Source organism: Trachemys scripta, chromosome 6 (assembly GCF_013100865.1).
Source record: "Trachemys scripta elegans isolate TJP31775 chromosome 6, CAS_Tse_1.0, whole genome shotgun sequence".
In the NCBI taxonomy this organism is placed as follows: domain Eukaryota; kingdom Metazoa; phylum Chordata; order Testudines; family Emydidae; genus Trachemys; species Trachemys scripta.
Genome location: NC_048303.1, coordinates 89301452 through 89325682, shown reverse-complemented (window position 1 = coordinate 89325682; position 24231 = coordinate 89301452). Strand labels below are relative to the sequence as shown.

General features: G+C 44.3%; 1 long non-coding RNA gene across 1 annotated transcript in view; it reads right to left on the bottom strand.

Moving 5' to 3' along the window:
• LOC117879293 overlaps positions 1–24231 on the bottom strand; it is a 68783-nt gene that overhangs the window by 43927 nt on the left and 625 nt on the right. The gene's annotated exons all lie outside the window — the stretch shown is intronic.

Genomic DNA, 24231 nt, shown 5'->3' with positions numbered 1-24231 from the left:
TAAGCCACCAGGAACCAAGAGTTCTGAGGGAACTCAAATATGAAATTGCAGAACTCCTAACCTGTTGCTTAAAACAGCCTCGGTATCAGATGTCTGGAGGGTAGCCAATTTTTTAAAAAGAGTCAGAGGTGATCCTTGCAACTACAGGTTGGTAAATCTAACTACAGCACCAGACAAACTATAGTGAAGAATAACAAGGAGTCTGGTGGCACCTTAAAGACTAACAGATTTATTTGGGCATAAGCTTTGGGCTCAACTCATGTTTTTTACCCACAAAAGCTTATGCCAAAATAAATCTGTTAGTCTTTAAAGTGCCACCGGACTCCTCGTTGTTTTTGTGGATACAGACTAACCTGGCTACCCCCTGATATAGTGAAGAAAGAATTATCAGATCCGTAGATGAACATAATATGTTGGGGAAGGGTCAACAAAGCTTTTGTAAAGAGAAATCATGCCTCACCAATCTATTGGAATTCATTGAGGTTGTCAACAAGCATGTGGACAAGGGTGATATAGTGGATATAGAGTACTTGGACTTTCAGAAAGCCTTTGACAAGGTTCCGCACCACAGGCTCTTAAACAAAATAAGCTGTCATGGGATAAGAGAAAAGATCCTCTCATGGCTCAGTAACTGGTTAAAAGATAGGAAACAAAGGGTAGGAATAAATGGTCAGTTTTCACAATGGAAACAGGTAAATAGAGGGGTTCCCCAAGGATCTGTATTGGGACCAGTGCTGTTCAACATATTCATAAATGATCTGGAAAAAGGGGTAAACAGTGAGGTGGCAAAGTTTGTGGACAACACTCAATTTTCAAGATAGTTAAGTTGAAAGCTGACTGAGAAGATTTACAAAGAGATCTCACAAAACTGGTGTCTCGTCAAAATAATGGCAGATGAAATTCAGGGTTGATAAATGTAAAGTAATGCACATTGGACAACTTAATCTCAACTATACATACAAAATGATGGGGTCTAAATTAGCTGTTGCCACTCAAGAAAGTGAATTTGGAGTCATTGTGGAGAGTTTTATGAAACATCTGCTCAATGTGCAGTGGCAGTCAAAAAAGCTAACAAGTTAGGAACTATTAGGAAAAGGATAGATAATAAGACAGAAAATATCATAAGGCCACTATATAAATCCCTGGTATGCCAACATATTGAATACTGCATGCAGTTCTGGTAACCCTATCTCAAAAAAAATTATTAGAATTGGAAAAGATACAGAGAAGGGCAACAAAAATGATTAGGGGCATGGAATCACTTCCATATGAGGAGATATTTAAAAAGACTTGGTGCTGCTCAGCTTAGAAAAGAGACAACTGAGGTAAGATATGGTAGAGATCTATAAAATCATGAATGGTGTAGAGAGAGTGAATAAAGAAGTGTTATTTACCCCTTCACATAACACAAGAGCCAGGGGGCACCCAATAAAATTAATAGACTGCAAGTTTAAAACAAAACACAAGAAGTATTTCTTCATACAACACACAGTCAACCTGTGGAACTGCTTACCAGAGGATGTTGTGAAGGCCAAAAGTATAACTGGGTTCAAAAAAGAATGATAAAAGTTCATGGAGGACAGGTCCATCAATGGCTATTACCCAAGATGGTCAGGGACATAAACCTGTGCTCTGGGTGTCCCTAAGTCTGACTGCCAAAAGCTGGGATTGGATGACAGGGGATGAATCACTTGATAATTGCACTGTTCTGATCATTCCCTCTGAAGCATCTGGCACTGGCCACTGTCAGAAGACAGGATACTGGGCCAGATGAACCATTGGTCTGATCCAGTATGGCCGTTCTTAGTTTCTTATAAACACAACATGGTAGAATTGCAATGGGAATCATAACTTTCAGTTCCCTGACTTTTGTGGATCTGATTCTCATTTACACTAAGGTTCTTTTGTATCACTCTGGTTAGTGTAAAGGGACACTGGGGTAAGTGAAAATCAGGTCCTTGTGTGCTTCAGTACTCAATCATAGCATTGCATTAATTAGGGTTACCATCCATCCGTATTTCCCCAGACATGTCCGGCTTTTGTGTCTCTAAATAGCCGTCGGGGAGGAATTGGTAACAAGGTTAAAATGTCTGGGGTTTTTTTCTCCCTCACCTCCCTCCCTCCCTTCCATGCAGAGTGCGGCTGCTGATTGGGCAGCTGGGCCAATTGAGCTGCTCCCATTGGCCTCCAGCAGCCAGAGCCCCCCCTGCTCCTCCCTCCCTCCCTCTGTCTGCAGCCCTGTGTAACACCCAAACCGACCCACCAGGCAGCGTGTTTTGCCTAAACATGGAGCCAGAATGGTAAGGGGAGACCGGGGGGGCAGTCAGGGAGTGGGGGAGTGTTGGATCAGTCCCCGGCCTCCACCTGCCACCCCCTCTCCACGCGTCGTCCCCCTCGTGGGACCCCCTCTCCCTGCCTGCCTCTCCCTTGCCTGCTTGTACTGCCAGAGCCAGCAGCAGCTGCTAGCTGCTGTCTGCTGCCCCCGGGTCCTAGCGTCTCCCATCCACTAATGGGAAGACAGGCTGTCCTTACTCTGCCCTTCCACCCTAGCCCTGAGCCTCTTCAATGCCCCAAACCCCTCAGCCCCAGCCCTCATCCCCCCGCACCCTAATCCTCTGCCCCAGCCCTGAGCCTCCTCCTGCATCATGAACCCCTCAGCCTCAGACCACAGCCCTCACCCCTGCATCCCCTCCTATCCTCAAACTCCCTCCCAAAGCCTGCACCCCCTCCCTTTGCACCGCCCCCCACCCCCAAACTCCATCCCAGAGCCTGCACCCCTAACCCCCTCCTGCACACCCACCCCCTGCCCCAGCCCGGAGCCTGCACCCAGCACCCAAACTATCCCACAGCCTGCACCCTGCACCCCTCCTGCACCCTAATCCCCAGCCCAGGACCTGCACCCCAGACCTCCTCCCCACACCCAACCCCCCTCCCACAGCCTTAGGCAGGTGGGGGGCAGTTCTGGGCACCACCAAAATTTCTACAACCCTGCCACCCATGCGAGTGGATAAGGGTCAGGGCAGTCAGGGGACAAGAAGCAGGGGGGGTTGGGGTTCTGAGGGGGGCAGTCAGGGGGTGGGAAGTGGAAGGGAGTGGATGGGGCAAGGCAGGGGCGGGGCTAGGACGGTGCTCCCCCCACCCCCAGTGTCCTCTTTTTTGATTGTGGAAATATGCTAACCCTACATTAACATAGATTTTTGCACTGAATATATTTTGGCCTGTATTTCTTTGCTGAAATACCACAGCAGTGGCTGCTGAATCTCACTGAGCTCTTCCCTGGGTTTGCTGCAGATTAATGAGCAGATGGAGAGGAAAGGAAAAGGGTAAGTTGGTTTTGAAAGAGATCTGCTGTCATTGACATCTCTCTGCCAATATTTTAGGACACCTGTAACCATGGGGAACTAGCTTCATTTTATTTTGTAGCAATCATCTACAGCTTCTGACATGCTACATGCTCAGTGGGAGTTCCCTGTGCTGTATTTTTCAATACTTGTTCATTTTGATGAAGTAACATTAACCATTTTTCTCCTTGTCTTTTGAAATAAGTCAGTGGAATATTGGCGATAATAAGTCTTTACACAGACGCTCATGCATGTGATACAGGGTGGGTTTTGATAACTACAGTTGTCAAGGCTGCTTCCCCACTTTGAACTTTAGGGTAGACTTCTAAGCTTAACTACCAGCTTAGATCTGGTCCGCTGCCACCATTCCCAAATGGATTCCCTTCCCTGGGAAGCCTTGAGAAACCTTTCACCAATTCCCTGGTGAATACAGATCCAAACCCCTTGGATCTTAAAACAAGGAGAAATTAACCATTCCCCTCCTTCCTCCCACCAACTCCTGGTGAATACAGTTCCAACCCCCCTGGGATCTTAAAACAAGGAGAAATTAACCATCTCCCCTTCTTTCTCCCACCAACTCCTGGTGAATACAGATCCAACCCCCTTGGATCTAAAACAAGGAAAAATCAATCAGGTTCTTAAAAAGAAGGTTTTTAATTAAAGAAACAGGTAAAAAATCATCTCTGTAAAATCAGTATGGAAAATAACTTTACAGGGTAATCAAACTTAAAGAGCTCAGAGGACCTCCCTCTAGCCTCAGGTTCAAAGTATAGCAAACAAAGATAAACACTCTAGTAAAAGGTACATTTACAAGTTGAGAAAACAAAGGAAAACTAACACGCCTTGCCTGGCTATTTACTTACAAGTTTGAAATAGGAGAGACTTGTTTAGAAAGATGTGGAGAACCTGGATTGATGTCTGGTCCCTCTCAGTCCCAAGAGCGAACGAACTCCCAAAGAGCACAAACAAAAACCTTTCCCCCCCCCCCCCAAGATTTGAAAGTATCTTGTCCCCTTATTGGTCCTTTGGGTCAGATGCCAGTCAGGTTACCTGAGCTTCTTAACCCTGTACGGGGAAAAGGATTTTGGAGTCACTGGCCAGGAGGGATTTTATAGTACTGTACACAGGACAGCTGTTACCCTTCCCTTTATAGTTATGACAACAGTGTAACCTTCCAAACAATTTAAGGACTGCATCTGTCTCTTAAAATACCATTGATGAGATCAGAACACTGAAAATAGAAGGAAAGACGTGAGACAATGCCTCTCTGCCAGTCTGCTCTCCTGGGTTGAAAGTCAGGTTCTTCATTAAGTCTTTTTAGTTCATATTTACAAAAAACACTACCACCACAGCAAAAGGAACTTCCTACATTTCTCAGCCCAAAGCAATTAATTCAGTCTCCATGAACCAAACCTAGGCCTCAATCCTGCAGTTTTTTGCATGCTTACAGACTGCTTGCACCCCACTAAGCCCCACCAAAAGCAACAGGGCTCTGCACAAATGCAACAGTCCATCCACATGCAACAAATTGCAGAATCAGTGCCCTAATTTCTTGCTCCCCTATTATTAACTATTAATGCTGGATGGCCTTTTTAAACCAAATTAACAATAATTTGTTATTAAAAAGGATTTGAAGTCTCGGGAGGGTTAAGTCATGATAGTTTTTGTAGTCAGTCTACATTAATCTTCTCAGATCCAGTTTTTCATGTCAAGAGAGGCTGGGAAATCTCTCTGGAATGCCACACAGAGTCACACAGAACCGAGTCAGCAAAAGGCACCAGACAGAAAACTAATACCTTCTTATTATCTAAAGATTTTGGCACCAATTTGTATAATCTACTTTACAGCTATTAGAGAGCAAGTGTCAAAAGAAGCTAAATCTCCCAGTTATCCATTTTTGCCTTCCCAAAGGCAGTCTGATAAGTGTACACTTTCTCTTTATTTCAAGGTTTAGAAATGACATTTGTTGTCTTGGTACCTAAGTCCCTAGAAATTAAAACAAAATCAAAATGTGCAAGAGTTAAAACCTCTATTTACCCTGTTGCAGAAATAATCCCATCAGCAATGCAGAGGTGTAGCCAAATGGGTGATCTTTACACAAGGTTAGCATTGGAATCTCCAGGCTCTTGGAAACTCCTTTCTGTGATCCGTAGAAAGCAGTAGGTGAAATTCACCCCTGTGCAGAAGACCAGCTTCAATTCCTATACATCACTCAAGTGCAGTTAAGCCCTTAGAGTAAAGTTCTGTGCAGAGGTATAGCACAATTTAAATCTTCAAAGTAGGGCATAAGTGTAATTTAAGTGGTATGTTGGTTTATGCTGGTTCTCTGCAAGAGGGTGAGTTTCACCCCAGATGAAGAGCTTTGTTTGTGGCAAACTGAAGTAAAGTTCCTTTCAGAACAATTTCTTATGTTGTTTTTCTTAGGGAAACCTATTGTATTTTCCTTTAGCCCCTATTCCCCCCCCCCCATTTTGACACCATTAACAATTGCATTTTCACAGCAGGCAGCATCTACAGGTAAACAATTGTTTGTAGAAATCAAGTTTCATTATCATATCAATGGAATGTAATATACTAACAGACTTTAAACAATCCTAATAATAGAAATCCAAAAATTGTCAGATTATTCAGAGTATTTACAGTATTGACGGGGGCTCTGAATGTGTGAATAGTCAGACTTGAACTCTTCCAAGACTAGAGCAAGTTCAAAGCCCTGGTATGTCATTTGAAATGTAATCTTTCCTAGCATTGAAGTAAGGTTTTTGATTTGACTTATGACCCCAAAGTCTGATGGTTTGATAGTCAGTATCTTTCTGCCAACCATGGTAGGAGAAAAGCTCCATTGGCACAGTCACCAAGAAATTTTTGGGGAGACCAGGGTGTTAGGTAAAAAGCAAGTCCTCACTCACCTCTCCAGCACCCGAGTTCGTGCGGAGTTGGTATGGGGCTCACAATCTGTCAGAGACCAGACACCAATTCGTTGATCAACGGGCTCACACTATCCTTAGCTTGAAAAGCTTCAGAGTAAGTGTGGCAAGTTTATTAGGGGTGAGCATCAATATTTATACACAGAAGTAAACAAAGTGATTAACAGATCATAATGGTCATGTATAATCAATCAAGATTCTACAGGATAAAACAGGTTAAAAGGTAAATTCAGAAAGAGAAAAGGGGAGATGACTACTTAAGGGGAGGGGGGTGTCATGAGTAGTTCGCAGGTCAGAGCTTTGATTAAAAGTTCAGACAGAGACATCAAGTCTGGGTTAAGTTTAAGCTCATCAAAAGTTCAGACTCAACATTGGCGGGGAGTCATTTTGATCTGAATTTAGGAGTAGGTGGGACTTACTTTGGCTTTGACCCCCTTCAGGCTCCCCAGGCATCTCTGGACAGATTCCCTTCTGTGTTTCCCCTAGGCACTTCCCCAGTGGCAGAATTTGTCTGGTGCTTGTAGTCTCCAAGAACTTCTCTTCTCAGTCATTATAAATACATGCATTAAATTTCCCTCGCACTGTCCTCCTTTCACTGCCTTCCTTCCCATGTGTCCTCCAAATCCCATCACTCTCTTCTTCCTGCACCAACTCCCACAGCATCTTTTCCCTCCCCAAACTACCTCACTCTCCTCGCTGCCCACCAGTAGCCCAGAATCTCCTACCTCTCCCTGATAACCATCCTTAATCTCTTTTCCCTATCCCAACCCCTCTTTCCTCTCACTCTTTTCTACCTCCCACAAAACCTTCTGACTCTGTCAACTCTCCCTCCCCAAATCCCTTCACACTACACTCTCTCCCCCTCCATCATCTCCCTTAAGTTTCTGCTACAGCCATGCTGCCTCCATCCCTTGTCCCACTAGCTCCTCTATACTGTTCCTACTCTCTGCTTCCCCTAATCTGTTTGCCCCCTCCTTCATTCCTCCTGCCTAACCCAGCTTTGTGGATCATAGTGTTGCTCCTGTGATTTTCTAGATCCTTATGACATTTAGCATTGCAACACCTAAGTCCTTTTGTAGATTCCACCCATTGTTCTTAAATTTCCATAATAGTTCATTACTTAAGTTGCCAACATGTAACACATCAGACCATTTTCCCAAGTCCAGTGGTTCTCAGCTGGGGTCTGGGGAACCCTGGGAAACCACGAGCAGGTTACAGAGGGTCCGCCAAGTAGGGCCAGCATTAGATTTGCTGGGGTCCAGGGCAGAAAGCCAAAGCCCCACCACATGGGGCTGTGAACCCCACCATCCAGGGCTGAAGTCAAAGCCTAAGCAACTTAGCTTTGTGGACCCTCCTATGGCAATTGTCCTGCTTGCTACCCCCGTAATGCCGGCCCTGGCTTTTATATGCAGAAAAACAGTTGTTGTGGCACAAGTGGGCTGTGGAGTTTTTATAGCATGTTGGCAGGGGAAGAGGTGGGGACCTCAGAAAGTAAAAGGTTGAGAACTCCTGCCCTAATCAAACACATTGCACATAATTGCATGACTATTGTATTGTATGTTAAATCTCTTTGAACTTCAGAAGAGATTCCTGACCTCTTTGATTACAATTGTATCTTCAGCATGTAGTGGAGTTTACAGGCAGATACTTTCTCAGAATGCAACCTCAAACCTTTCAGAGTGCAGACATCAGACTGATATTTCCCGCAAATGTGAAATGCTATTCACTCCTTTGATGTGGACCTAAATTGTTTACCAGGTTCCCCAGCTTCTCATTTCAGCCTCCCTCACCAGGTGTGAAGGGTTAGTCTCTTGAGATCTCAAGAGCTATTATAAATAATTAACTACCCCATCCTGCTTTTTTCCCCATGTAAAATGAACTTTCAACAACCCTAGGAGCTCTTGTTGTGATTTTGATAATTTTGTGTTAAGTATTATAAAGCATCTCCACACAGACACACATTAATTAATTCAAATTGGCTTGGAAATGAGTGCTGCCAAATGGATTGCAAATGGGCTGAAGGACTGTAAACTCAGGATAATGATCAATGTCAGTGTATCATCTTGTGGGGAGGTATACAGTCAAATGTAACAAGGATAACAGGAGATCTCATTTAACATTCGCATTAATGGACTGCAAAAGGGAGGGGAGTTCACAGCTGACGCTAAATTGGCAGATGTTGTGAGCATCAGTGAGAATAGAGAAAATAATGCAAAGGACCAAGAGAGATTAGAAATACAGGCAGGAAGTAAAATGAGATCCAGTTTGGAAATATGAAAGCTAATAATACTCATCAGGATAAAAATAATCTGGACTACAGATACTGTGTTTAATGGGAAGCAGCTGGAAAGCAGTAATGCTGAAAGAGATCTAAGGGTGGCTACAGTGAATTAGGTGCAAGTTTGCAATGGGATATGACAACAACAACAGCAAAAGCCTGTGCGATTTGGGAATGCATAAGCCAAGAATCTTCCCAAACACACCAGTGTCCCTCTTTGTATACAGCTATAGGAAGCACAAATCTAGAGTACTGTGTTTAGTTCTGGGCAGCCCACTGCCAGAAAGATGTTCACTAGCTGGGATGGAATTCAAAGAACAACAAAAATAGTTAGGAGTCTGTCTATAGGGGTTGACAGACTGTGGAATAGTTTCCCAAAAGAAATGTAGAAGCTTCATCCCCTGAATTTGGACTAGGGAAAAAAAGCTGAAAAATATATTGCTGGTAACAATACTGCATTGGTCTTTACTTGACCTAAAAAGACATTTCCCTCTTTAATACACTGACTAGAATGTTATTCTGGAAACTTTATTTTTAAGTAGAGCTTGCTTGGTAGACAGTAGAAATATTTTCTAGACTCCTTTGGGGCTCATCGAAGAACTAGAAGCACTCCTACTTGTCTCAGAAAAATGCTACTACATTCCTATAAGTCTTGGTTGTATATCTCAAGGGCCCATGCTCAAAAACTGGTGGAATCAAAGGGATGCTCAAAGTTTATAATAATCCTATTCCTTAAGAATAGAAGGGCATATCAGATGTGGATGTACCTTTCAATTTATTATTAATACAAAACTGCTGGAAGCAGTTGTTTCTGTGAGCTATAAATGAACTGTGATGGTGCAGACTGGGGGGCGGGGGGAGAAGGCAGCTGGTCAAAACTGGTCATGGAAACAAAGTGCCGAGCCCAATTAAAAGCCAATATTCTTCAGCTTCATTTGTGACAGTTATTTTTGTGCAGAGCCCCAGGAGATGTGAATATAATACAAAGCACAGAGAGCAGTAAACACTTGAAGAAAATGTATTCACTTACCAATCTTGGAGAATTTGTAATGCAATCCACGGCAACAGTTCTGTAACAATGGAGTCTAATTAAAGATATTAAACTGAGTAAACAAACCTCTTATCAATCGAAGGAGGAGCTGGAGGACGAGATCACTCTGCCTTTGGGTTTAGTGATTAGAATCAGAGCTGCTGGCACCAGTGCTGAATCTGATGCAAGAGGGAAATCCTTGGTGGTTTCCTATTGCACATATATTTGATCCTGATTCTACCATCAATCCTCAGCCACAATCCCTACTGAACGCATTAGGGACATAATCCTGTAAAATACTGCACACCAACTGCAACTCCCATTAAAAGCAATGGGAACTTAGGGTTCAGCACTCTGCAGGATTTGGTCCCTGTTCTGCACACACAACAATGGCAGGATTGAGTGATAAGAAGTATCCAAAAAGCTTTCAAGCATTGAGTGCCCCTTTTTGTGTGGAGATACCCCTTCCATATGTCTGAGTCTCATAGAAAGAGTCCCAGAAGCCAACCCCAACTGCTGTTCACATTGGGCCAGTTTGTGCCATAAGGAGTTTGGAGAAGTACAACCTTTATGATGCAACCTATTCCTCCCCATCTCCACGCTTAGTGTACCCAAAACAGAGAGAGGAGGAATGGGTCCTCATGTCCACCCTGCTCCCAATGGGCTGATGTATACATTTAGGAGTGAATGAAAGGAGCCATCTCTGCACTCCCCCAGTTATGCTGCCCTTGCATAGGGTGCACGGAGCATGGAGGCTCCTTGTGCCATCCTTCGGTCTGTACCATGTCAAACCCCCAAATTGATACCCACCCACTTAGATTTTTAGATATTTGGGGTACACGTAATTCTCCAAAGCAGATGCCTAAATTATGCAAATCTGGGATTTATATATACAACTGGGCACTCAGGCAAGTAATTACTGATTTTACCTTCCTGAAGCATACAAACACAATACCTACAACTCTGGGGATCAGTTTTCAGCTTGTCTCTTTTCTGTGACTGCAAAGCTCGTCAGTGCAAATCTAGCTGCTCATTTAGCTTAAACACATTTGGGTTTTACATGTACAAAGGTAATTGTAAAGACTGTTAAAGGAAGAACGTGAGGTAGTTTTGCCCCAAATATTCAACATTGGGGGAGTCCAAATCCTAATTTTAAAACAATATTTTCCTGACATTTAAGTAAAATATAAATAAAAACCACTGTGTTTTGGACTGGAACATTCCCTGTTGTATTATTACCGGTAATCATTATTTGTATTACCATAGTGCTTAGAGGCCCCAATAAGGAATTGGTGGCCCCGTTGTACTAGATCCTATACAGTCCCAATAAAAAGAAGGTCCATACCCTGGGGAGTTTACAGTGCAAGCAAAAGCTTACAATCCAAATGTGGCAGGACTGTACTAATGCATTAGAATTGGAAAGTGATGCTGAAAACTGTTGCCTATAAAAGTGAAAATGATTAATCCATTTTTGAGCTGAGTGAAGGGTAAAAAGTAATCAAACTACATTAATCATGAAAAGTAAATTAGTTTATTACAATGGAAAGCTTTTTATTTTTAATCTATGTTATTTTTAGTTATACCATCTGGAATTTGTTTTTAAATATTTGATTTTTCAACTTGTCCCTTTTTAAGATTTTCTCCTTCTAGTTGTCCCTGCATAATTATATAAATTATATAATTTCCCCCCCCCCACATTTAAAAAAAAAAAAAAAAAAAAGACGACGAAAGAAACTCCTTCATGAAATTACCCCACAGTACATTAAATCACAAGACCCTTTTTAGCAATTAGGACATGGGTGCATATTCAAGTCAAATATGATTTTAATGCACCTTTCTTCCTTTTGCAGCCTATTGGGCTCATGTTTTCATACCACCCCATGGTCTTTGATTTACAAGTAGTTTGACTAGCTCCTCCAGCCCCTTGTTTCCATTTCTCAGGACTCTCTCTGGCTGGTCTCCCCTTACTCACCTCAGAAAAATTTTCCAATTCCTTTAGTGGTTTGTTTACTTTTTTGCATTGGGCTCCCCTCTGAATATAGCTGGATGTGGAAGCTTTACACCATATGGATAAAGTCCTGCAAATCTGTGGATATCTGCTTTATATCCACAGACAATTTTTGCAGGTTGCGGATGGATGTGGATGAAAATTTTATATCTAGAGCCCTGCAATTCTGTGGGTATCCACTTTATATCTGTGGATATCTGTATTCTCAAATGCGGATATCCATGAACCATTTTTGCGGATCGCAGATCAGATACAAATTTTGTACCCACGCAGGGCTCTAAATTAGGATATGCCTTGGGATCTGGGTCCTCCACTTACCTTCACAATATACGAGTATCTTTCACCACTTATCCTTCAGTGATTGCATCTTCATTTTGATCTGTAAAGTAGTGCTGGTGTGTTTGGTGGAATCACAGAATAATAGAAATGTAGGACTGGAGAGGTCCTCAATAGATCATCTAGTCCATTTCTCTGCACTGTGGCATGACAAAGTATACCAAAACTATCCCTGGCAGGTGTTCGTCTAACCTGTCCTTAAAAACTTCCAACAACAGGGATTATACAACAAAACATATCCAGTTTTTTAACCTTTATCATAGGTCAGGTTTTGTAAACCCTTTATCATTGTTATTGCTCTTCTCTGGACTTTCTCCAATTTGTCCATATCTTTCTGAAAGTGTGGTGCCCAAAAATGGACACAATAGTCCAGTTGAGGCCTCACCAGTGCCAACTAGAGCGGGACAAACACCTCCCATGTCTTAGGCCATGTCTACACTAGTGAGCTTACTGCCATAACATTGCTCATGTAGCCACTCAATGCTGATGGGAGAGAGCTCTTCCATCAACACAATTAAGCCATCCCCAATGAGTGGTGGTAGCTATGTCGTCAGGAGAAGCTCTCCTGACGACATAGCACTGTGCACACTACCACTTATACCAACAAAATTTATGTTGCTCAAGGGTGTGGTTTTTTCACACCCCTGAGTGACATAAGCTTTGCCGACATAAATGATAGTGTAGATATGGCCTTATATATGACACTTCTGTTAATACGCCACCGAAGGATAATATCCTTTTTTGCAACTGATTAACATTGTTGGCTCATATACAATCTGTGATCCATTATAATCTCTAGATGCTTTTCTGCAATACTATGACCTAGCCAGTTATTCCCCATTTTGTAGCTGTGCATTTGATTTTTCCATCCTAAGTGAAGTACTTTTCACTTTTCTTTATTGAATTTCAGCTTGTTGAGTTTATGATGTTACACTCCAGATTCTTTATGAAAGTATCCTTATGATTTGGATATGACATAACTAAGATATACTTTATGCAAGATGGCTCATGTAAGATATCATTGGAAAGGTTATGATTTACTTAATGTGATTATCCAATTTGTATGCATGTATCATTTCTGTATCGAAAGTTAGGACTATGGACTATGTAATAATTAAGCTGAGTCTTCTCAGAGCTGATCTCAGTGTCTGTGTCTTTCTGCAGTGGGATGTGGCACTGACTGTGTGTGTGCTAGCGGAGGTTTAAGATCCTGGCTCAGCAAGACAGTTTAAAGGGGGCCCAAGCTGGCAGAACAGGCACGCTCAGTGGTATCTCAGCACATCAGATAGCATCTTAAGAGGGGGCAACCTGTCACAAAGTTCAAAGCAATTCTCTAACCCCTCCCAATTTAGTGTCATAAGCAAATTTTATAAGCATACTCATGAAATAAATGAAAATCTTGAATAGTAATGGATCCCACTGCAATTCCTCTCGATATGTCCTTCCAGTCTGACAGTGAACCATTGATAATTACTCTTTGGGTATGGTTTTTTTAACCAGTTGAGTATCTACCTCATAATAATTCCATCTTAACCACATTTCCCTAGTTTGGGACAGTAACAAAAGCTTTACTAAAATCATGATTAATCACATAGACTCAGGGCCGGCTCTAGGCACCAGCCCACCAAGCTTGTGCTTGGGGTGGCACCTGGAGGCACGCGGGGGGGGGGGGGCGGTGGCTTTTTTGCCGGGGCGGCAAAAAAGCCAGAGCCGGCCCTGCATAGACTCTCAGACTTTAAGGCCAGAAGGGACCATCATCTAGTCTGACCTCCTGCACATCACAGGCCACAGAACTTCACCCACCCACTCCTGCAATAGGCCCATAACCTCTGAACATAAGAACGGCCGTACCGGGTCAGACCAAAGGTCCATCTAGCCCAGTATCCTGTCTACCGACAGTGGCCAATACCAGGTGCCCCAGAGGAAGTGAACCTAACAGGCAATGATCTTGATTTAAAGACTTCAAGTTACATAGATTCATTTACTCTAGTTCAAACCAGCAAGTGACCTGCACCACATACTGCAGAAGAAGGCAAAAAAACTCTCAGGGTCTCTGCCAATCTGACCTGAGGGAAAATTCCTTCCCAACCCAAATATGGTGATCAATTAGACCTTGAACATGCGGTCAAGACCCAGCAGCCAGACACCTGGGAAATACTTCTCCGTAGTAACTCAGAGCCCTCCCCATCTAGTGTCCCATCTTTAGTCACTGAAGATATTTGCTAATAGCAGTCGCAGATGGGCCATATGCCATTGTAGGCAACCTCATCATAATATCCCCTCCATAAACATATCAAGCTCAGTCTTAAAACTAGTTAGATTTTTTGCTCCCACTACTCTCCTTGGACGACTGTTCCAGAACTCATTTCTAACCATCAGAGGAACTCTTTATCTAATTTCAAGCCTGCGCATGGGGTCACAGTAACATTCACTCATTTTTGGCCCAGCCGTCCTGAGCAGCACCGCAACTTGGTGTGCCAAGTTGTAATGCCTGGAGTGGGAGAGCTGGGGCAATCCCTGGGGACACAGGAGCTTCTGCTATGATGTGAGTGTGGAGTGGGCTTGCACCCCACACCCATGGCCTCTCCTTGTCATCAGGCTGGAATTAGGGTTGGGTGCCAGGCCCCGTGGTCCATGCCTCCTTGGCAGGGCAAGGACAAGTCAGCAGCAGAGGATGATGATGATACTGGCCTATGATTTTAATGAGGTATAGTTGAATTTCATTTGTCATAGCATTTTTATCAAAAACCATGAAACCTGTGACTTTTATTAAATTTACTGCAACTGTTCCATGATGTTTTATTTAAAAATGCTGTGATAAATCTGCAGCCCTACTTATCACCCTGCTATCTTCTATGTGCTTACAAATTGATAGTTTTATAATTTATTCCAGTATCTTTCCAGGAAGCAAAGTTAGGCTGATTGGTCTATAATTCCCCAGGCCCTCTTTGTCTGCCTTTTAAAAGATAGGCTGCCTTTAAATGATACAATATTTACCCTTCTCCAGTCCTCTGGGACCTCACCCATCTTCCATGAGTTCTCAGAGATAATTGCTAATGGTTTCGAGATTACTTCAGCTTGTTCTTGAAGTATCCTAGGCTGAATTTCATCAGGCCCTGCCAACTAGAATTCATCTAACTTATCTACATGTTATTTATCCTGAGAGATAAGGTGGGTGAGGTTATATCTTTTATTGATTAAAGATAAAAGATATTACTCACCCACCTTGTCTCTCTAATATCCTGGGATTGACACAGATACTCTACATATTATTTAACCAGTTCTTTCCTTATTCTACTTGTGTTCCTTTCCTCTTGCTGTTAAGCATTCAGTCACAATTAATTTTAATAGCGAAGACTGAAGAAAAATAGGCATTAAACACCTCGGCCTTCTTGGTGTTGTCTGGTATTAGATATCCTTCCCCACTAGTTAGTGGACTTTCCTTTGTCTTTCTCTTGCACCTACTCAGGGCTGTCCCTAGCCATTTTGGTGCCCTATGTAGCCCCCCCTGCAGGGAGGGGTGTGTGTGACAACAGTAGGGTTACCATATTTAACAAATAAAAAAAGAGGACCCTCCACTGGGCCCTGGCCCCGCCCCGCCCATTTCCCAACCCCAGCCCCACCCAACCCCGCCCCTTCCCAGCCCCAACCCCGCCCTAACTCCGCCCCCTCCTCCCTCCCACTCCCAGCCATGCGAAAAGGGCTGCCAGAGCGCTACCGGCTTCACGGTTTGCCGGACAGCCCCCAGACCCTGCGCCCCCGGCCGGTGCTTCCCCAGCGCAGCTGGAGCCCGTGAGGGAAAGCACCCAGCCGGGGGCACAAGGTCTGGAGGCTGCCCGGCAAACCGTGAAGCTGGTAGCGCTCGGGCTTCGGGCAGCCCCCATGCCTCCGGACCCTGCACCCCTGGCCGGGCACTTCCCCTCCAGGGCTCCGGCGGCGCAGGGTCCGGAGGCATGGGGGCTGCCTGAAGCCCATAGCACTCGGCTCTTAAACAGAGCCGAAGAGTCAGGGGAGGAGCAGAGCCGCCGCGGGAGGGGAAGTGCCCGGCCGGCATTTTCCCGGCCATGTTTGGCTTTTTGGCAATTCCCCCCAGATGGGGGTTTGATTGCCGAAAAGCCGGTCATGTCCGGGAAAAACTGGACGTATGGTAACCCTAGAAAACAGGCCTCCGTGGGGGCAGGGGGAGAGGAGCAGGCTTGGGGGAGGGGGGAAAATCCCCCCCAGTACTCACCAGTGGAGCGGAGTGGAGTGGAGCTGGTTGTGGCTGGGTTGCTCCACTTCCTGCCGCCTGGTGAGTGCAGGGCGGGCTCGATCCCACATTCATGGAGAAATGGAGTGACCCGGCCCCAGCCTGCTCCACTCTGCTCCCCTGGCTCCCGGGCTTGGGAGAGAGGGGGGAACTGCTCCCCAGCACTCACCGGCAGCGCGGCTGGGAGCTGGAGGTGCGGAGCGGGCTAGGGCCGGGTCACTCCACTTACTGCCACCCAGTGAGTGCAGGGCGCCCAACCCCTGCTGCAGTCCTCAGGGGAAGAGGTGGAGTGGGAGTGGGGGTGGGGCAGAGTAGGAGTGGGAAGAAGCGGGACGGGGCAGAGCGGGGGCTTTGAGGAAGGAGTGGAGTGGAGGCGGGGCTGGCGCACAGCAAGGGTAGAAAGAGGTGGAGTAGGGGCAGGGGCCATGGGGAAGAGGCGGAACAGGGGCTGAAGCAGCATGCAGCTGCGTAGGGCACCAGGAAATTTGGTGCCCTACACAGCTGCGTACTTTGCATATGGGTAAGGACAGCCCTGCTCCTACTATATTTAAAGAACATCATCTTATTGCCCTTTATGTCCCTTCCTAGTTGTAAGACATTTGTAAGAACATAAGAAAAGCCATACTTTGTCAGATCAATGATCCATCTAGCCCAGTATTCAGTCTTCTGATACTAGCCAGTGCCAGATACTTCAGAGGAAATGAACAGAATGGAGCAATTTCAAGTGATCCATCCCCTGTCATCCAATCATGGCTTCTGGTAGTTTGAGGCTTAGGGACACCTGGCCCATGGGGTTGCTTTCCTAACCTTCTTGGCTAATTGATGGACTTGTCCTCTGTGGACTTATCTCATGCTTTTTGAGCCCAGTTATACTTTTGGCCTTTACAACATCTCATGGCACCCGTTTCCACAGGCTGACTGTGTGTTGTGCGAAGAAGTACTTCCTTTTGTTTGAGTTTTCACCCTGTTGCCTATTCATTTAACTGTGTGACCCCTAGTTTTTGTGCTATATGAAGGGGTAAATAACACTTCACTTTTCCCATACCATTCATGATTTTATAGAGCTCTATCATATCCAGGGCTGGCTCCAGGCACCAGCTTACCAAGCAGGTGCTTGGGGCGGCCACTCCGGAGAGGGACGGCAGGTCCAGATGTTCGGCGGACGGTCCCTCACTTCTGCTCCGAGTGAAGGGCCTCCCGCCGAATTGCCGCCGCAGATCGCGATCGCGGCTTTTTTTTTGTTGGCTGCTTGGGGCGGCCAAAACCCTGGAGCCAGCCCTGATCATATCTCCCCTTAGTTGACTCTTTAGCCTTTCTGATTTTGTCCCTTCATGCTTGTGCTTTTAAATCACCTAGGCAGGCTGCAGGGCTCCTAGGCATGCACAGCCTGCCGGCTTCCAGCCCCAGACAGACCCTAGGCACTTTCTCCGCCATGCATGTGGGGTGGAAGCTGCTGCCAGCCACCAGGGAGCATGGTGCCCGTACCCCTTAGCCCCGGCAGCCACTCAGCATGGTCAGCAGAGCTGCGGGGCACGGACCCAGGGAAGGGGGGGGGCAACCACGAATGATTCACATGCATGCCTGAGCCAAATAACTCATGTTCCATGCAAGCCTAAGTTTTGTAACAACTGCAGTGATGTTGGTCTCTTCATTGTCATTCTTACCTGCTCCTGATCATTTCCTGAGCACTGTTTATCTGTTTGGCGGAAATACACCAAGGAAAAAGCTCACTGTGTGTCCATTCCCCCGACTCTTCTTAAAAACAGGAGGCACTTATATGTGTGGTGCCCAGTCTAAACAAATTGGCAAGCTTTATGAAAGAACTGCATGTCTCTTACTGTCAGCTGTTTCTCTTCCTATCCCCCTGTACTGACCTAGGCACATTGAGAAGTGTGCAGACTAGTTTGTTGCAAGGTTTTAATACATTAAGGAACCAGTTCCAATGTTGGGAGAAAAACAGCTTCTGGCTGGTTAACTTTTTTTCTTTTGTACGTTTCAAGAGCAGGCAGCTAACTTCAGTTCCAGGCAAAATCGTCTTTATCCTGCAAATCCTCCAACTACAACACAATGCAGATTTTTTTTTTAAATTGCTTGAGAAAAGACCTGATAGTTTTAGAAAGTCTGTTAGAAGAGCTGAGCACAAGTGAGTTTGAATTTCATGACTCTGGACAATAAAACCATCTTTGAAAGGGAGAAACAGGCCTTTTAGAAAAGCTAATTGCACAATCTTGAAATCAAGAGACACTCTGGTTCCAAGAAGCAAGTTCATACTTGGTGTTGATGTAACAAGAGCAGGGTTTGCGTGCGTGGGAGTTGACTCCCTTTGCTGTGATTATGCAGCTCAGATAAAATTGTTTTGAAACACAGAATGAGTTTTACAGTTGCGGCAGAATGTTTAGGTGCAAGGGTAATACTAAAGGTTAGAGTGTGAAGAGGTAGCTATTATTATTTTATTGGTGTTACTGTCGTGTCTAGGAGCCCTAGGTATGGGCCAGGACCCCATTCTATGACTCTTAAATAGTCAGCAGTAAAGAAGTGATATCCAATATGTTTTTTTCTGCAGCATACTTAACTGTTTGGCAGTAGCTTTTCACATCAGTAGAGCCAGACCTGTTGACAAAGATAGAACACAGTATGTCATCTTCAAAATATGAGTTCCCTGATTGTTCTGGGTTCACTGTAATGTATGATCACTAAAGGTGAGCAGCAGAAGAGTGCTTTTTTGGTGGTGTGTTACTGCTTCCATCAAATTAACTGGTAAAATTATCATTGAAGTCAATGATACAAGATGAATCCTCATTTGAGAATCATAACAGTTCCAAATTTTAGTGTTTGCCTTCAAAGTAGTAGGTGGCTGATAGATCAGACCATCTTCATGACTCTAGAACCTGCCTCATGGTTCAAGTACATGGGGTCATCTTTTTGATACCACATATCCTGGGCCCTGACTCGGGTGTGCTGGAACTAGGGGTGCTGGGGCCAGCATAGCCAGCAGCAGCTTGCTGGGCACCAACCAGTGCAGGCACAGCACTGCCCAAATGTCAGGCGGACCGCGTCCCTGCTTGTGGTAGGGGGCCCATTGACTGTTCTGCACTAGGGCCCGGAATTGCTGTTGACAGGCCTGTCTTCACCCAAAAGTTGTACCACTTTAACTATATTAGTATAATTAAAGTGACACAATCCTCCCCCATGTTATCCCTATGCTGTATAAAAGTGCTTTACCTTAGTATAGCTATTCCCAAATGGGAAAGGGAATAATCTATAGCAGAATAAGGTACCTTTATACAGGAACTCCTCACTTAATGTTATAGTTATGTTCCTGAAAAATACTACTTTAAGCAAAACAATGTTAAGCGATTCCAATTTCCCCTTAAGAATCAATCTAAAGGTGGCGGGGGTTAGGTTCCAGGGAAACTTTTTTTGCCACACAAAAGACTATATTCTCTATATATCTATAATACATATACACAGTATAAGTTTTAAACAAATAATTTAATACTGTACACAGCAATGACGATTGTGAAGTTTGGTTGAGGTGGTGAAGTCAGAGGGTGGAAGATTTCCCAGGGAATTCCTTACTGCTAAATGATGAACTAGCACTCAGCTGAATGCTCAAGGGTTAACACGTTAATGCTGCCTTGTAGAGTGTGAGGCTACATGAATGGAGGGAGGGGAGACAGCATGGCAGAGAGAAACAGAGAGACTGTGTGTGTGTGTGAGTGAGAGAGAGAGAGAGACACGAGCATTGTCCCTTTAAGTACTCTGACCGCATTCTAAGTATATTGCCTTTTTAATTAGATCAACAAGTTGAGACAGCAGCTGCTACCAGCAAGCTCCTTCTGTCCTGAGCCCTGTCATGTCCCCCCTTGCTCTGTGGAGATAAGGTACAGGAGTGGGGGGCGAGGGGGACACCCTGACATTAGCACCCCTTTTCCCCCACGCCCCCTGCAAAGCAAACGGGAGGCTCCCGGGAGCAGCTCCAAGGCAGGACAGGATCAGCACACAGCAGTGGGAGGCGGGATACCTGAACTGCTGGCAATTTGATAGCCTGCTGAGCGGCTGCCGCACAGGGAATTTAGGGGAGCAGGGAGCTGATAGCAGGGCTGCCGGTCCACCCTGGCTCCAAGCCCCCACCAGCGAGGTCCAATGGGCTGCTCTTTCTGCAAGCGGTGGACAAAGCAGGCGGCTGCCAAACGTTATAAGGGAGTATTGCACAACTTTAAACAAGCATGTTTTCTAATTGATCAGCAACATAACAATTAAACAACATTAACCAGGATGACTTCAAGTGAGGAGTTACTGTAATTGCATTCACAGTATGGGTTCTCAGTATTTCAGTAAAAAAAAAAAAAAAAAAAAAAAAAAAAAAAACCACACACACCACTATCTGAAATAACTACACTGGTACAAAATCTGCATGTAGACCAGTCCTACAACTCTAGTTATAGGTACAACATTTCCACTCCACTCCTAATCTGTGCTCAACCAGACTTCACTATGGCACTGAGAGAATTAACTAGTAAATACAATACCCTGCCTTGTGAGATCAGCTGAGTACTACCCATATATGGGGAAGGGGCAGATATAGGGCAGGAATGGGAGAGGCTGGTGCACATGGTCTTCCCTCTGCCCCTATGGAGAATCCTCCCAAAAGATAACAGACAGAGACAATACTGACCAAGGCCATTTAAAGTGACCACCTGACCCTCCTCTTCCCCTGTGAGGTGGACCTCCTCTCCCAGCTGTCCCCCCTGGCCTATGAGCCCCTAAATCCACCCCCTTAATTGTATGCATGGTGATGCAACCTGGCACAAGGAGTCACAGCACAGCTCACATTTGGCCCAGCCAAAAAGCAGTCAGGTGACAGCTGGGGTAGTCACTCCCAGCTCCACAGCCTTTGCTATATTCTCTGAAGAGCCCCCGGGTGTCCAAAAGGTAGCCACAGGAGCAGTTGTGCCTAGGATTGGAGGCCTATTGGATGGCAGAGCTGCCGCAGAGTCACAGAGCCTCCATATGGATGGCTCCCTGGGATTCCACAGATCTCAGGGAGACTGCCAGTTTAGTGAATGGGCACTGAGGCCAATTCTTTGAGAGGACAGCACTGCAGCCTCTGACAGGAAGCTATGTGAGGAACTCTGGGAGTGGGATGATTGTGGTGGTTTCCCTTCTGCATTACTTTCCATCTGAGCCAATATGTTTTATTTTCAATTTCCCATCTAGTGAGAAGTAACTTGATTTAATCATTTGGTTCATATCCTGGGTCATATCACTAGGCTGCAAGAGGATGCATAATTAATCATTTATTTTACAGACCTGACATTCCCCACCGCCATCTCCACTCCCTTCAATACACAATTTCATGCTTATATACTGTCTTAAATATGTTTAACTTCAGTGAGTAATATTTACATAATCACCACCTGACTTATTCACCCTTTAATGAATTTATGTTTTTTTGTTTGTCTGTTTTTTCCTCCGGTTTCTCAATCACCCTCCCTGGTAGGTATGAAGGACAATTCTCTTGAAATGTCAAGCTACATACTGTGGCTAATTAGCTACCCTATCTTCATTTTCTTACAAGAATGATTTTAAACAGCAGCTGCAAAACCCACCTTACTTTGAGACTTTGATTAAGTGCAATGTATTGTCAACCCATGCAAACGGAAGGAATTAAAAGCTACACTTAGTTTTTCAATGCTCAAACAATTGAGGCTCAGGTCAATTTCAGGCAAAAGTTCAAACCAGTTCTTATTTTATTTCGTAAGTTCATTCTGCTTCAGAAGTGGGGTCCATAGAGAACAGCCTGGCTCATGTACGTAATAAAGAAATCAGAGACAAATGGGCTGACTAAGCCGGAGGAGCAAACCAGACATGGCAAACTATGTCCCTGCATCCCAGTGCACATATACACATGTAATAGGTACTTTTACACAACAAACCCATCCACCAAATAGAAATTTCAGAGTTTCCTTCCCCCAGGACCCAGTCCTACAAGATTTTCTGTGGCAGGAGGTGAAACTCCCACACTCCCTGGGTTTAGATGGAACATAATGCCTTAGAATTTGAAAAAACATCTCTTTTGATTTGGGCTCCTAAAAAGCCATAAGTCTCTTCATCATATACACAATCATTGATCGGAGTCAGGCTTTCAGTGGGATAAATAGGGCTCATCAACCGAAGGACTCATCACTACATTTCCTTTTTCTCTCACATTCATCAAATTAAGTAAGGGCTTGTCACCACACAAAAGGTGCACTGCTTTAATTAACCAGATTAGTTAAAATGGGACAACCCACCTAGTGTGGATGCAGTTATATTGGTGTAAAGAAGCTTTGTATCAGTATAGCTATTCCTGTATGGGAATGGGGATAAAATATACTGTTATAAGGCACCTTTATACCAATATAACTGCAGCCGCACTACAGATTGTATGGTATAACTATTTTGATTAAAAAAAAAAAAAAAAAAAATCACACTGCTGACTTAGATAGTTATACTGGTACAAAAGGTGTGCTAGACGAGGCCTAAGTTTTCAGAATACATTCCTTATAGTAAAGTGGTCAATAGGGTTAACTAGGTTACCAAGAGTATTATGGGATGGAGCCAGGCTACACCTCTTCCTTGCTTCCTGTTTTAGTCAAGGAATTGAATATTAAAGTAAAAAACACTGGGAAGGGGTAGGACTAAATCAATGGAAACTTTTATAGGAAATTCATGATTTTCTGCACCTCAGAAAATTATTAAAATTACATTTCCCTCTCTGGATTTAAAGAGGTAAATAAATGTTCAACAGTGATGAGTGATTTTTAGTGCCCAACCTGAGACAACTTCAGGAGGCCTAGTTTTCAGAAAATGATAAGTACCTGCCATCTGAAAATCCCAATTTAAGGTGTCCCAAATTGGGCGCTCACAATTACTTGCAAAAGTTAAGCCAAAATCTTTCATCATAATCAGATTACCCTAAAATTTGTTCTCAAGATAGGAGAAGTCTCTTTGATTTTCCGGGGCTGGAGTACCCATGGGGGGAAAAAAATAGTGGGTGCTCAGCAACCTCTGGCAACCCTGCGGATCTGTGCCTCCTCCTCCCTCCCAGCACCTCCCATGATCAGCAGTTTGTGGAGGAGGAAGAGGAGTGCAGATAGGGAGAGGGGGTAGAATGTGGGTGGGAAGAGGTGGGGTAGGGGTGAGGCCTGGGGCAGAGCAGGGTCAAGTACCCCCCAGGAACAGAGGAGGTCAGAACCTATCATTTTGACTCCATTGAGAATATATATGATTTGGCCTCCAATAAATGTTGGTGTAATTGTGTTAATATTGATATCTTCTTACATATTTGGTTGAGCTTTATTATAATACAGCATGTAGCCTCTGCTGTATAAAGAATTACCAAAATTCAACTCCCCTAAGACCTATTTTTCCTCTTAATTAGGAGTTTCAGTTGAAAAAACATAACAGGAGGACAATTTTTTAACAGGCTATGTAGTCTCCTCCTGTGTTAAAAGCTGCAAGAGGGACTTTCTGTGAGGAAATCTCTGTGAGGATTCCCGTGTGGTGATTCCCTCCCATTGGGTAGACGGGGAATGCATTGATAATACTTGTGGAGCGGTAATGAACACACTCCGTCTCCTCCATGAAATAAGCCATGATAACTGAAGGGAGAAAGTCCAGGATTGAAGTATTTTAGAAATGTATCTACCCTTTCATTGTTGTGTTATTTTTCATTATCTTTGAACTCCTTTGTATGAGGTCCAATTCTTACCAAACATGCGATGTTATATAAAAGTGGGGGATCATAGATTGTATGTTTTATATGTGACATTGCTAGAGAGACAGATATAACATACAGAGTATTACTTATATGGCATCTTATTGTAATAATTCTTTTACAAAATAGAAAAGATTTTTGTCCAATTTCCTTTTTGACTCCATTTGTTGTATAATGTGAACATTGAGAGACCTAGTTTTTTTCATATTTGGAAAAAACAAAAATCCTCTCCTCCTTTTTAAACCCCGAGACATTTTCTGCAGTGCAGTCATACCATATACATAGGACGCTCAGGCTGAC